At 42.4% G+C, this 16,279-nt stretch overlaps 2 protein-coding genes across 3 annotated transcripts in view; one reads left to right on the top strand and one right to left on the bottom strand.

Annotated features, from left to right (window-relative positions):
• The window catches only part of UBAC2 (UBA domain containing 2), a 301,154-nt gene that overhangs the window by 145,204 nt on the left and 139,671 nt on the right, over positions 1 to 16,279 (top strand). The window lies entirely within an intron of this gene.
• GPR183 (G protein-coupled receptor 183) overlaps positions 1 to 16,279 on the bottom strand; it is a 39,858-nt gene that overhangs the window by 16,624 nt on the left and 6,955 nt on the right. The window lies entirely within an intron of this gene.

Raw genomic sequence — 16,279 nt, 5'->3', positions numbered from 1 at the left:
TGAAGGAACGGCAGATCGTGCCGTTCCTTCAGAGCCCCGTGCCGTGACCGTCGGCTCCCGTGCGCGGGAGTGACGTCACCGCGGCTTCGGCCAATCAGATGGCCGGATGCCGCGATCCCGGAAGACGGGCGACTATACATGTCGCCCGTCATACAGGTAAGCGGACGGCACGGCGGGGGCTCGTTCTAAGGTAAGTATTTCATAATGAGCTAGTATGCGATGCATACTAGCTCATTATGTGTTTCTCTTTCAGGATGTAAAGAAGAGAAAATTTTTTTTTTCTCGGTGTACAACCTCTTTAAGTTATGAGTAGCAATACTATGGGAAATTAACATGAAAAGTTAGGATAAAGAGAGTCACAGATTGGCCCAAGTGGGAGCTGGGAATATAAAAATATAGCAGCCAGTAATAAATAATCCCCTTTAAAACATTTTGAATTATATGTGGCATGGATTAGCGAGCTGCTTAAAAAATTCTTTAGGGAGTTTGATCTGTATTCAAGTGGACCTTTTCCTCCCTTTCACTAAAAATCAGCTTCATGTTAATATGAAGTCATCTTACATTCATTAAACATTTTTTGCTTTACCTACAATCACTGTTTTTACACTGCCTGGTTGAGTGCTGCACTGGTGATGTAGCGCTGGCCTCACAGATACATCCTGAAAAGGCTACATCAATCATGCTTTCCCCCTCAAATGAAGTGCACGTGTTCCACGAGGCAGATCCAATTTTCCAGGACGTAAAAGGAAATGGATTACTCTGCCATTAGTTTAAATGGCCATCGTTAGAATTATAGGGAGGAAAAGAAAACTAAGATATGCAAATAATAACACAATTATCAGTAAGTATCTGTCTGTAGATTGCTATTACTAAACATTTCTAAAGGTGCCTTTGTTTTAAGTTTTATGATAAGTTTAAAGTTCCTCTTTAAGCAGCAGCTCCATTACAACACTAGGATGGATCACTGAAGCAAGACAGTAAACATAAATGCCATGTGTGCCATATTCTGAATGTACCTTATTTATATTACAACAAATACTAAGATTTATCTGGCCAAGCAATGTTTTCCTGATCTTACAGTATGTTGTCCAGTTTTGGTGATTTCATGCTTGTCTGTAGTCTAATTTTCTGATTGCAATGGAACACATTTTGGTATTTTGCTACTGTTCAAAGCTTGGAAAGTTGTGTTCAGGGATGATTTTCTGCATAGCACTGTTATAAACAGCAGATTTCAACTTTGCTCAGCTTAAGGCTAGGTTCACACCTTTGCATGTGATTTTCGTGCCTTTTTTTTGGTGTATTTTTTTTTCTTTTTTATGCTTCATACATTTTTTTGTTGGATGAGGTGACTGGTTATTAAACAAAAAAATGTGCTTCCATTTAAGTCTATGAACCTCATTCTAAGTTGCTATAGCCTAATGAACAGTGATTGACCTAATCCTTTACTTATTTATGTGCATATTGCTATTTACTTTAACCCGTGACAATAAATTGGGTTAATTTACTACTAACCAGTCTGATGTTTGCTTTTTTATACTGAACCTTAGTTGTGTGCAGTAGTAGTGCAGTATCTATTTGCTTAACCTGGTGTGTCATTGGGGCTGAGGTTGTTCCCTGCGTCATAGCAGAAGAACAGAAAACCCAAAAGACATAGTGGCTCCTGTGGGGGCAATGCTATGGGTGAATGTTTGCCAGACACTTGTTGGTTTGTAATTTACATTTTCAAAGAGTATTTTCCATGTCCAGCCATAATTTTTTTAAAGAGGATTCAAAAGATAAAGGAGAAGGACCTTAAAGTTCCACACAACTCCAGAAAGAGTTTTATTTTAAAGTGGATTTGCCCTTCACATATTTTTTTTTTTAATCTGTTTTTTATTGAGTTTTCAAATTTCACACAAGAAAACATAACAATAGAGAAACTGTATATCCCAAAGAATGAATTTTCTACTGTTGGTACGTTACAGGAGATACAAAGAATGTGGGTGCATTTAGTAAGAAAAAAGAGTAAACCCCCTCACATTCTTGTAACTATTTTACTATATCGCTTCATGTGACAACACTGAAGAAATTACACTTTGCTACAATGTAAAGTAGTGAGTGTACAGCTTGTGTAACAGTGTAAATTTGCTGTCCCCTCAAAACTACTCAACACATAGCCATAATGTCTAAACCTCTGGCAACAAAAATTAGTACACCCCTAAGTGAAAATTTCAAAATTGGGCCCAATCAGCTATTTTTCCTCCCCAGTGTCATGTGACTTGTTAGTGTTACAAGGTCTAAGGTGTGAATGGGGAGCAAGTGTGTTAAATCTGGTGTTATTGCTCTCCCTCTCATACTGGTCACTGGAAGTTCAACATGGCACCTCATGGCAAAGAACTCTCTGAGGATCTGAAAAAAAGAATTTTTGCTCTACATAAAGATGGCCTAGGCTATAAGATGATTGCCAGGACCCTGAAACTGAACTGCAGCACGGTGGCCAAAACCATACAGCAGATTAACCGGACAGTTTCCATTCAGATCAGGGCTCGCCATGGTCGACCAAAGAAGTTGAGTGCACATGCTCAGCGTATTATCCAGAGGTTGTCTTTGGGAAATGGACGTATGAGTGTTGCCAGCATTGCTGCAGAGGTTGAAGGGGTGGGGGGTCAACCTGTCAGTGTTCAGATCATACGCTGCACACTGCATTAAACTGCTCTGCATGGCTGTCATTGCAGAAGGAAGCCTCTTCTGAAGATGATGCACAAGAAAGTCTGAAAACAGTTTGGTGAAGACAAGTAGACTAAGGACATGGATCACTGAAACCATTTCCTGTGGTCCGATGAGACCAAGATAAACCTATTTGGTTCAGATGGCGTCAAGCGTGTGTGGCAGCAATCAGGTGAGAAGTACAAAGACAAGCGTGTCTTGCTTACAGTCAAGCATGGTGGTGGGAGTGTCATGGCCTGCGGCTGCATGAGTGCTGCCAGCACTGGGGAGCTATAGTTCATTGAAGGAACCATGAATGCCAACATGTACTGTGACATACTGAAGCAGAGCATGATCCCCCTCCCGTCAGAGACTGGGCCGCAGTCAACATAACGACCCTAAACAAACCTCCAAGGCTTGCTAAAGAAGCTGATGGTAAAGGTGATGGACTGGCCAAGCATGTCTCCAGACCTAAACCCTATTGAGCATCTGTGGGGCATCCTCAAATAGAAGGCTGGGGATCGCAAGGTCTCTAACATCTACAAGCTCCGTGATGTCTTCATGGAGGATTGAAAGAGGACCCCACTAGCAACCTGTGAAGCTCCGGTGAACTCCATGCCCAAGAGGGTTATGGCAGTGCTGAAAAATAATGGTGGCCACAGAAAATATTGACATTTCAGGCCCAATTTTTTACAGCTATAAAAGTATTGTGTTTATGCCTTCACGGGGGATTACAATGACTTGGCACACACCCTCTATTTGGTCCGGAGTGCACTTACAGTATCTCACAAAAGTGAGTACACCCCTCACATTTATGTAAATATTTTATATCTTTTCATGTGACAACACTGAAGAAATTACACTTTGCTACAATGTAAAGTAGTGTATGTACAGCTAGTATAACAGTGTCAATTTGCTGTCCCCTCAAAATAACTCAACACACAACCATTAATGTCTAAACTGCTGGCAACAAAAGTGAGTACACCCCTAAGTAAAAATGTCTAAATTGGGCCCAAAGTGTCAATATTTAGTGTGGCCACCATAACCTTCTTGGGCATGGAGTTCACCAGAGCTTCACAGGTTGCCACTGGAGTCCTCTTCCACTCTTCCATTATGACATCACAGAGCTGGTGGATGTTTGAGACCTTGCGCTTCTTCACCTTCCATTTGAGGATGCCCCACAGATGCTCAATAGGGTTTAGGTCTGGAGAAATGCTTGGCCAGTCAATCACCTTTCACCATCAGCTTCTTTAGCAAGGCAGTAGTCATCTTGAAGGTGTGTTTGGGGTCGTTATCATGTTGGCATACTGCCCTGCGGCCCAGAACTCATGCAGCCCCAGACCATGATACTCCCACCACCATGCTTAACTGTAGGCAAGACACGCTTGTCTTTGTACCCCTCACCTGATTGCTGCCACACACGCTTGAACCATCTGAACCACATATGTTTATCTTGGTCTCATCAGACCACAGGATATGGTTCCAGTGATCCATGTCCTTAGTCTGCTTGTCTTCAGCAAACTGTTTTCAGACTCCCCCCCCCCCCCACCCACCCCTTCAACCTCTGCAGCAATGCTTGCATCACTCATATGTCTATTTCCCAAAGACAACCTCTGGATATGACGCTGAGCACGTGCACTCAACTAATTTGGTCGACCATGGCGAGTCCTGATCTGAATGGAAACTGTCCTGTTAATCCGTTGTATGGTCTTGACCACCGTGCTGCAGCTCAGTTTCAGGGTCCTGGCAATCTTCTTATAGTCTAGACCATCTTTATGTAGAGCAACAATACTTTTTTTTTTCAAATCCTCAGAGTTCTTTGCCATGAGGTGCCATGTTGAACTTCCAGTGACCAGTAAGAGCGATCACATCAAATTTAACACAACTGCTCCCCAGTCACACCTGGGACCTTGTAACGCTAATGAGTCACATGACACCAGGGAGGAAAAATGGCAAATTGAGCCCAATTTGGACATTTTCACTTAGGGGTTTAGACATTAATAGCTGTGTGTTGAGTTCTTTTGAGGGGGCAGTAAATTTACACTGTTATACAAGTTGTACACTCACTACTTTACATTGTAGCTAAGTGGCATTTCTTCAGTGTTGTCACATGAAAAGATATAATAAAACATTTACATAAATGTGAGGGGTTTACTCACTTATGTGAGATACTGTATATAGGAGAGAGAAAAGGTGTACAGTAGGAATTAAGGTAGAGAGGGGGAAAAATAGAGGGGAGGGGGCTTAGACCTGAGCTCTATGGCGGAACGCGAGGCCGGGGTGTCTAATCAAAGACTGGCAGACAGTAGAGCACCAAATCATACATAAGAGGCAAACTTTTTGGAGAATGTCGTAAGGGATTCCAAACCCACTATGGGAGGGTATAATCATCAGTCTTTCTCCTTTCCCAAGAGACCAAGTCATTTGAGGCTATAAAAGGACGTGCAGCGGTCAAAAGTGGAGGAGACTGTTCTTTTTTTTTTTTTTTTTTTTTTAGTTTATAGGTCATGGGCATTATCGAGAGCAAAGTAATGAGAGGGGAGTTGGCGATTTTATCCCCCACTAACTTAAAGTAGAGGTGGAGTATTTTGTCCCAGAAAGGAATAATACAAGGACAGGTATTTCATATGTGCATCATGGTGCCCGGGGGCCTTCAAACATCTCCAACAAGTATTTGGGATGGATGGGTATATGGCATGTAAGGAAGTTGGACACTCATACCATCTGGTGAGGATTTTATAGTTGTGCTCCTGGGCTGTCCAAGATAAAGAGGTTTTATAAGTAGATGCCAGTATTTTGACCCAATCCATGTCCTCAGAAGCACTATTAAGTTCCTGTTCCCATTTTGTGGGGACCGTGAGGTAGAGAGGCCCTCAGTAAGATTTGATATAATTGAGACAGTTGATGGTCTGGTCTGTTGGGAGAGCATACATTCCAACTCAGTGTAGTGGCCTAGTTAAAGAAGCAGTGGGGAAATTAGCAGTAAGGAAATGTCGGGTTGAGTTGAGAGTATTCTAACCAAGCATTAGCTGCGTTTATGACTAGCCACTAACCGCTGTGACAAGGGGAGTTGCTTACCAGTTAGCAAGGTTTGACACAATAATGGCTTATCATTCTTGGTCCAATTAAGAAGATGAGAACAATGGAGGGTTGGAGGGAATGCATGAGTAGCAAAGAGAGGGCATATTCGCGCATCGCAATTTAACAAGATTCCCTCGTTCGCATGTAAGTGGTAGTAACTATTCATTTTTTTATAGGCCACAGAGCACTTCAGGAAACATTGCATTATTTTCACAGCCGAGACACTTAACACCACTGGGAGTTTCTAGGGCTCCACGCCTCAGTATAACTAAGCTCAAATGTAGCAATTGAGTGCTTTAACGCCTCAGACACATTGGAGTAGATGTACTAAAATTGGAGAGTGCAAAATCTGCTGCTGCTCTGCATAGAAACCAATCTGCTTCTAGAGATTTTGTCAAAGTTTAATTGAACAAGCTGAAGTTAGAAGCTGATTGGCTACTATGCACAGCTGCATTAGATTTTGCACTCTCCATTTTTAGTAAATAAACCCCATTTAGTCTTCATGATAATCCATCTTCCAGGTTCACTCTGGATGGTCGCTTGCATCCTCCTTCAAGAGTCCTGTCCCTTCAGACTCCTATAACCTTGTGCTAGACCCAGGGGTTGGAAGACTGCTTGCTTTTATTTTCACCTGGTGATCTGGCTGTAAGTCCCTTATATTTCAACTTACTTCAACCTCTTAACTCCCGGCATATAGCAAAATGATGTCCTCTCAGATCGTGTCTCGCATGCAGCCATAATCTGTCACCGGCTGTGTCCACTGGACATCACCGATGACAGAACGCTGTACTGGCCCGCTGTCGGTACCAGGTGATTGCTCTGACCAATCACAGCAGATCACATGATAGATGCAAATAAGGAATGGCTTCCTTTCATCCCATCCATTGTATACAATTGTGTTGCTAGTTGTGATTGGTCACAGTGATCACATGGTATAGACAAGGCCAATGACAGCCCATCTGTACCATGTGATTAGCTAATCACAATGGTAAACATTACTTGAATCAGTTTTTTTTTTTTTTTTTTTTAGTAAAAATAGGTTCCTTATACCAATGAATTTCATTGGTATAAACAATCCTAGTGTGTAAAAAAGAAAAAAACTGGCCTAAAGAAATTCGATAAGCCATCAGTACATCAAGATTGATCAATTTTCAGATATATACCAGGGCTTGACAAATTTGCCTGAAATCTAGGAGCCAGCTAAAAAAAGTTAGGAGCCAGTTTTTTTTTTTTTTTTTAAACAACCAAGCTTTATTTAATAAAACGGATACTAAATTTACACATAAATACGACTAGAACCCCACTCTCCTCTATAGCGCAATTGGATGGAAACAGACTGTCTGTCTCTCTCCATCCGATGCCATCTTATCTGATCCACGGGATGGATAGAAAATAGAACCACCATCCATCTGTTTTTGGCGGACAGGATCAGACGGCGGCAGATTACTGCTCCATAGAGGAGAATGACTGACAGGCAGACCTGATCAGACAGCCCGTGTGAAAGGGGCCTTCGGCTGTGGCACGGCGATGAGGAAAAAAAAAATATTATATATATATATATATATACAGTATATATACATTTTTTTTAATAATAAGAATTGAAAAAAAAGAAATGTATTTTTTATTTTTTTTAATAATTAAAAAAATAAATTATTTATTTTTTTTAAATTAAAAAAATTAATTAATAATAATAACCACACTCCCTGTCCACTTACCTTTAAGCAACTGGACAGAGAGATGAAGCCTGCAAAAGCTTCCCTCTCATCTCCTCTTTGGAAGGAGATGGGAAGGCATTGAGAACAGGCATTACTCCCGGGCCACCACAAGAGGGCGCCAGTTCCCATAGCCTCTCATCTCACAGAAGAAGGCCGAAAAGCCGGGGCCTCAATTTTTGGACGGCGCGGAAGTCCGTGCACTCGTGGAGGAGGTGGGGGCGCAAAAGGGACAGGACACCTCCTGCAGGGCACCCCAGGCGCCAGTTCGCTAATTCTAGTCGCAAATGCGACCTGGCGCCCAGGGTTTGTCGAGCCCTGATATATACTATAGTTTATGGGCCCTAAACTTTCCTACAGACTAAAAAATAAACACAGATTTTTGTTCTTTTCACCAACGATATGTAGCAGAATACATTTTGGCCTAAATGTATGAAGAGATTATTTATGTGCAAAGTTTTTTATAACAGAAACAAAGAAAAACACAATTTTTTTTCAAAATTTGCAGTATTTTTGCATTTATTTAGCAAAAAATAAAAAAACCCAGTGGTGATTAAATACCACCAAAAGAAAGCTCTATTTGCTTAAAAAAAAATTCTTATGAGTAATTGTCATTCAAAATGCGACAGCGCTGAAAGCTGAAAATTGGCCTGGACAAGAAGGGGGTGAAAGTGCGCTGTATTGAAGCAGTTAACAGACCAAGCTGTCTAACAAAAGTGTCAGAGGGTAAAGACAAACCATATAACACCAACGGTGTGCTTACAGTGGCTATTGATTTATGTAAAACGTTTTTTCGAAAATGGGGGGAAAAAACTTTTGCTGTAACTGCTTGAAAATTGTTAAATTGTTTTAATGTGTTAGTCTCATCCATCTCTGCTAGTGCATCGAACACTTCCCTCTTCTTAGAATGTCAATGCCGCTATCCAAGAGTGTCTCTGCTCAGAGTGGAGACACCTGAAGACAAGAAAGTATGTTACTGGCCAGATCAATAGGTGAAAATAAAGGGAATGAAAAAGTAATGCAGCCATCACATTTAAGGATTGGTGAGCTGCAATACATTGCATTTTTGTTTTGGGGTTTAATGCGGCTTTAATTGTATCTGGAATGTGCAGCAATAAGTTGGCATCTGTCATATAGACCGTCTTTAACAGCAATAACTCACAAAACCTCTCAAGACATATCCAGCACTCTGCAGCCAGGTGCAGTCCCTTGTTCAGCACTACCATGGTATATAAAAGGAGAATCTAAACAGTCCCTGGGAGAACACAGCCAGCAGTACCATGTCCCCCCAGGACAACGAAACGCCATCAATATCTTTTCTCTTTCACATGCTGGTCTTTGTATTTAAATTTTTTTTTTTTAACAACAGAAGATGTTATTTTCCCAAAACGCTAGCACACTTAACCTGTTCCTGCCTGCGCTATTGCCGAAAGATGGCTACAGCATGGGCCTAAATTGCCAGGAGGGTCTTCACTTACGTTCTTCCCGTGCATGAGCTGCCTGCGCACTCCCTGTGGGGTGCGCGGCTCGCTCGGTGTTCAGCAAGTCCATGAGACTCGGCTGATCACAGATCGGAGCCTTACCATGTGAACAGCTGTCAGCCAATGACAGCTGATCATGTGATGTAAACTGAGCCGGTAATATGCGTTTTTTTTTCTCCTCATGCTAAAAAAAAAAAAAAAAAGTAGATCGCCGGCTGCTGTTACAGGCACATGTGTCCCGAAGAGGAAAAGACACTGTTGCCTCTTGTGTGCCCATCTGTGCCACCTACCAGTGCCCACCAGTGCCACCTACCAGAATTTGACCCATTAGCAGCCACATATAACATAAAAACAAGTCCAATAGCAAACAAGATAAAAAAAGAAAATGGAGTGTGCTGCATAGTGCAGAAAAAACACTGAAATTAAACTGAAGAAAATTGTTCTCGTAAAGTGGGGATTTGGTTAGTTTCTGGTCATATGTTCCAGAAGTACAAACTAAGGGCTCTTTCACATGGTCCGCCTCCGTAGGCGGATCCGTGCTGCTCAGCGGGGATCGATCCGCTGAGCCGGTGGATGACAGCTCCGTCTCCGCTTGCAGTGTGGAGAGGGAGGTGTCATAGCTCCCACTGCTCTCTATGGGGGATAGGATGAGAGCGGACCGCCTGTCCGCTCTTATCCGATCCGATCTGATCCCTGAACGGATGGAAAAATATGGTTTCCATCCGTCCAGATTTCATGGACAGGACAGGATCGGATGCGGATGGCAGCGGAGGTGTCTCCGCTTACATCCGCTGCCCCATAGAGCTGCATGGAGGATCCGATCAGATCCGCCTAAAAAAACTGACAGGCGGATCTGATCGGATCGCCCTAACTCTCACTGGTAAAAAGGGGAGCAGGGGCCAGGATGAGGACACCGAATAACCATGAGAAATGCTATGAAACTTGTCCAGAATGGTAAAGCACTATGTGGACACTGATTCTATTGCTTGACAGGAAAGTCTGTGACTTGTTTCATCACATTGGAGGCAAGAAGTACTGGAAGTTTATTATAAAACCTGCCAGATTGAGGTAGACCTTGGATGCAGAAGGTGGCACTTTCCCCAGCCAGCCAGCAATTGGGTATTCATTGAAACCTGCAATGCTGCCAGCACAGGTACCCATGGCTCTCATTAAAATAATTTGACTTTTCTCTATCAGTTCACTATACTCTTTAGGAGCCACAGGTCCATGTATAGTAGCCAAAGGGATGCCAGCTGGGATATGTTTTGTAATGGATAATATATAGATGCTCACTTGGGGCTCACATATCTCTGGTACAAAAGCCTTCAGACAAGTTAAAAACCTTGTCCATCATTGTTTGTCCCATGAAACAAGCTAAAACTATTATTCCTAAGGCTCCTTTCACACGGCCGCTCCGTGTGAAAGGTCCGCTGCGGGACTTTTTTTTTTTTTTCCACGGAGCGGATGACATTTCTGTCATCCGCTCCGTGTGCCCGCATATCATCCCATCCGTTTGCGGATGATATGCGGACATAATGTAAGTATATGGCACTGCGGATGTCAGCGGATGACACCGCTGACATCCGATTTTCCTTCCTTTCCGTTTTTTACACGGAAGGAAAAATGGGGTTCTGTTCCATTTGTAAAAACGGAACAGAACTGAAAGGAGGAAAATCGGGTGTCAGCGGATGGTTTTCCGCTGACACCCGCAGTGCCATTCACTTACATTATGTCCGCAAATTATCCGCAAACGGATGGGATGATTTGCGGACACACGGAGCGGCCGTGTGAAAGGAGCCTAAATCTTTTTCATTCCAACATTATTTAAAGGTGGCACCAAAACCTGATCATTTTATCAGAAAATGTAGTTCTGATGTCTCCATAAAAAAAGTAGTGTCTTAATGTATGCTATCCCATATTTCTTCCAGGTTTCCACCCAAAGACGCCTAGGCAGTGAAATTATCTTACGTGATGTATGCATGTTACAGGGAGGCTAGTTCAGCATCTAAAAAACACCTTTGTACACTGTAAATAAGCTGCAAAAAGAAGTTTCTTCTGCGGTCATGTGACCACAATAATTCATTTTCTAGTGTTCTTTTTGTGGGTGGGGTCATGGTTATAAAGAGGGGAAGGAGAGAAAGGCACCAAGTAGGCATGTTGTAGCACAGTTTATTCAATGTATAAACAACGATTGCACTCACAAAGAGGAGGGGGGTGGTGACAGTGGGTGGCTAGAGGTGGAAGAAACCCAGGATAGTCCAACGGTAGCTGGGGTCTAAATTCGGGGGAGGAGAGGGTTTAAGCTGTCAGCCTGCAAAAAAGGAATCCGTCCAGAAAAAGATGATGTCCGACAGATCAGGAAACACTGTGTTGAATAGTCTGGAGCTGGGATGTCCATGGTTATGAAGAGTGTATTGACAGCAGGAGCATCTGTTAGACTTTGCAGGGCTGGACAGGGTTAGTGTCAGTCTGTGATAGCAAAGACTGACTACAGGCAGTGAAAGCAGCAAGGATGAAAACTGACCATGCTACCACAGATATGTCTGTGATAAGCATGGCAGATCTGAACAAGAAATCCAGCAGCATAGAGAAGACTGGCTGGATGACCAGATATTTAACCTGCAGTCAATTTTATGAATACAGTAAAACCTTGGATTGCAAGCATAATTCGTTCTGGAAACATTCTTTTAATTCAAAGCACTCGTATATCAAAGCGAATTTCCCCATAAGAAATAAAGGAAACTCAGATGATTTGTTCCACAACCATTTACTCATAAATCCTTCAGTTTGCAGTCCATATAAAATGATTATAGTAATGTTATAGGTTGTGTTACCATAAAATGTTCATCCACAAATGACAGCATCCACAAAGGGATTAGAAGCAAAATCCAGCAGGAACCACAGAATATAAAAGAGAAGAGAGGTGCCCTGTAAGTGTAGCAATATGGTTACATTTAATGAAGGTACAACATTTAGCAACTCACATGGCTGATGAATAAAACAGGCACATCTAAATATGCAGGCATCTGGGGTAAAGCTGTCCACATAGACCATCCTCCCCACCTCCGGCTCTCACTTCAGTCTTCAGTCGTGACCAGGGAGACTACCCTGCAGAAGGGCGATCTAAATGTGAGGCATGGAGCGCAGTGTGGAAGGGATGACGTTGATGGCGGTGAGGAGGATGGTCTATGTGGACAGCTTTACCCCAGATGCCTGCATACTTGGATGTGCCTGTTTTAATCATCAACCATGTGAGTTGCTAAATGTTGTACCTTCATTAAATTTAAGAAAAATTGCTACTCTTAGAGGCGCCTCTCTTCTCTACTTAGTTGTGACATGACGCTACTTGTCACAAGACATTCAAGACATTGCTTGTTTATTAAGTCAAAATTTATACAAAAATGTTGCTTGTCTTGCAAAACACTCTCAAACCAAGTTACTCTTAATCCAAGGTTTTACTGAAATTAAAAAGCAGCAAAATATGAGTATGTAAAGATGGGTGCACTGTTATTTTTTTAAGGTACACTAATATTTTACAAACCAAATCATGCTATATCCTGTGCTAGGAGGTAGATTTAATTGACACAAGCATCGGCATGGGATGAAATCAATGATGATGACTGCAGGTATGGATGACTCATCTGTAAAGCAATGAGTCACTTCAGTCAGGGGTGTTTTTAGTACAGAAGTAGTACTAACATTTCACAGATATCAAGCTGTAAATGGGTAGTGCATTTGTCCATTGCTTTTTTAACACCTTTAGTTCGTCTCACAAAATGCGGTCATTCTGCAGTGATGCAGGAGAAAACATGTCATAACATGTAATGATGTTTAGTCATGTGTTTATACAAACTAAAGGTAGAATTTTACTTCATCTTTTCAGCGTGTATAGGGACAGTTTTATACTGAAATTTGAATATGATGAGGGAACCACATGCAGTCTTACATGACCACACAGAGCAGTCCAAGCACCTGATCACTCCCATGAGATGGCTATCCAATTTGCCATGGATTGAACCCCGTTGGTAGAAGTTGATATAGGATTTTGTTAGTTGAATGCATCCGTTGGTTTTCTCCAAATGTTAACCTATTCAGATTTATGAAATAGGGTTAAAGAAGACTCGTCAAACCATATTTGCATTGCATGGAGTACAGATTTCATGCTCCCTGCACCTTGTTGTGTGTCTTTGTACACTGGTTTTGAATGCTTCCACCAGACGGCAGTCCTGTTACAAAACATTAAAGCTTTTTGAAGTTTTGATTTTTGTTTTTTAGTTTAAATCATTGGATTACAAAGTTTCTGCTTCAGCTCCGTAATAATGAAGGGAAATTCTCCTTATGAGGCACAGATGGCAAAAAAACAAACAAAATTACTGACTGTGGTTTTAGCCCTCCCCTACTCTATCCAAAATGGAAAAAAATAACGTTCTGGCTTTAGAAAAAGTTTGAAATGATTGTAAAGTCTAGTTTTTTTAGCTAAAAATAACAAACGTTATACTTACCTGCTCTGTGTAGTTGGCCAGATCCTCCTCTTCTCTGGTCTCTCTTCAGCTCTCCTGACCCCTGCCTCCTGTTGAGTGCCCCCACAGCAAGCAGCTTGCTATGGGGGCTCCCAAGCTATGCTGCGGATCCCTGTGTCCATTAACCACTTTAGCCCCGCTCACTTTGCTGCTACTGCAGCAAAGTGGCTCGTTCCCGTCCAGCGACGTAGACCTACGTCGCTGGACTCCGCCCCTTGTGGGCGGCGCGCGCGCCGCCGGAGGCTCGCTCCCGCTGTTTTCAGTCACAGCGGGAGTCGGGCCAGGGGAGGAGCAGCGGCGATCGCCGCTGCTCTTACCCGATCATCGGGGATCGAGTCTGAAGATCCGCCCGCTGTGTGTAAACACAGTGGGCGGATCTCTGAAGTGACAGGCAGGGTCAGATTGCAGGGTTCAGCATAGCTGAACCCTGGATCTGTCCTTGTGTCACTCAGTCACCTCCCCCCCCACACGTCAGTAAGCACCAGGCATACATTAACCCCTCCCTCTCCAATAAAATTAATCCCTTCCCTGCCAGTGTAATTTTTACAGTAACCGTGCATATATATAGCACTGATTACTGCAGTAATGTCACTGGTACCCCCAAAAGTGTCAAAAATGTCAGTCAAGGGTCCGATCTGTCCGCCGCAATGTAGCAGTCCCGCAAAAAAAAATCGCAGATCGCCGCCATTACGCGTTAAAAAAAAAACACCAAAAATGACAGAAATCTTTCCCTTAGTAAACGCATTAACTTTTGCGCAAACCAATAAAAATACGCTTATTGTGATATTTTTTTTACCAAAAATATGTAGCAAAAAACAAATTGGCCAAAAATTTAAAAAAAATTTTGATTTTTTAATTTTTTTTGGGGGGGAATTTCATATAAAAAAATGTGAAAAATATTGTTATTTTTTCAAAATAAACGCTCTTTTTTGTTTATAGCGCAAAAAGTAAAAATCGCACAGGTGATCAAATACCACCAAAAGAAAGCTCTATTTGTGGGAAAAAAAGGACGTAAATTTTGTTTGGGTACGGCGTCGCACGACCGTGCAATTGTCAGTTAAATTCGCACACACATCGCCGAATCGCAAAAAGTGGCCTGGACGGAAGACAGCAAAATCCTCCGGTGGTAAAGTGGTTAAGACATGGAGCAGCAGACTGGCTCCTCCCCCTCTCTCTCCTGTTTGGCTCACTGAAGTTGATTGACAGTAGTGGGAGCTGCGCTGCTGTGTCAGCCAATCAGGAGGAAGAGTCTCGGGCAGCCGAGACACTTCTCCAACATCACTGGATAGAAATGGGCTTAGGTAAGGATTACGGGGGCTGAGGTGAGCTGCTGCACAGAATGCATTAAGATAAAAAACCTTCTGACTTTACAATCATTTTAAGGCCTGGAAAACTTTCCTATTCCAATAAATCTTTTGTTGCCACATTCAGATGGTAAAGTCAGAATTTGCCATCTCTAGTATGAATACTTGGTACTATGCACAGCGCACCTAATGGATGTGTGGCCTATAAATGTGCAGGAACTGTTTTGCCATAAGGTCAGCATAGATCCCATTGTCCGTATCCATGGGAAGTTTTCAAGCTGCACTAAAGGCAAAAGGGTTCTAGATTGGGTGTGCCTAGTTGAGTTGGGTGTGTACACTGTTCAAGGACAAAATGCTTAATTTACAAAGCTTTACCACAAGGATAAGAATCTATATTTTAGCCATGTAACTGCCATTTTCAAATCTCTTTGGACTTCGTTGTCACTTTTACAAAGAAGTATCTTTATCCTGGTGTGTACACTTCAGTGAATTGAACCTATCACATTTTCCTTCTCTTACTAGATCATGATATGACTTATAACTAGAACAAGATGTAATGGGTTTATAGGTTTTTGTATGCGCAATTCATTGTTGTAAAACAGTGGGTGGTAATTTTCAAATACTATGGTTATCAAACATTTTGGTGCTTTCTGAAGTTGTTTCCAGGAAGTACACAGTTTTGAAATGGAAAGTTTTCCACTGTGATGTTTTAAGCTGTGTATGAGAGTTTTAATCAAAGTTTCCTTTATATATCTCTACAAAAAAAAAGTAAATTTAATTCCAGATACTGCATCAGCCAGCCCTGTTCTGCTTTGCTAACCATAAATACCTTACTATGTACAGTGATCCTACAAAAGCACTTTATCTCAGGATTGCCAGTCATTACTAATGATGACCAGTTAGACGTGTATTGCTGTCACACTTTTTCTTCCCTGTACAAAGCCCAGAATAAAAGGGGGATAATAAAATGCTTACCCGTCACAAAATCACAGGAGGAAAAGTAGGCGTCCGAGGACCCCCCAATCTAGCACTAGGAAGATTAAGGATAATGGCATATGTAGGAGAAGCATTCCTCTGTTTACACGTATGTTAGCTTGTGTGCTTCTTGTGACTAGCTCCATCTGTGTCACTGCTTATACATTAGCTCCATTATTTTGGGGAAAAAGCAAAGGTCCAGAGAATGCCTAGTTCCAGGCAACTCAGAAAATAAGGTTTCATACCAGTATTTCTACTGTAGCACCCTACAGGTAGGTGCTAGGTAAATGTATAGTGGGCCTTGTCTGCTTTACAGCAGGGCTGTGATCTGTTGGATAGGGTGTCAGGGCTTCCAGATGTGCCTGCTGAGGGGAGAAGTATCCCCACTTGCTCCTGTGAGAGGATTCTCATAGGGCAGTTTGGGAAGCCCAATCAGGGGACACATCCCAGCTTGTAACTACCCCAGAAGGCAGATTAGGCTGCAAAGGATTCTGGGAGTGGGTATAAGTTTGGGGGGGGGG

This window comes from Pelophylax lessonae, assembly GCF_965119305.1.
Source record: "Pelophylax lessonae genome assembly, chromosome: 2".
Taxonomy (NCBI): Eukaryota; Metazoa; Chordata; class Amphibia; order Anura; family Ranidae; genus Pelophylax; species Pelophylax lessonae.
The sequence above is the reverse complement of the archived record's forward strand: the minus strand, read 5'-3'. Positions and strand labels throughout refer to the sequence as shown.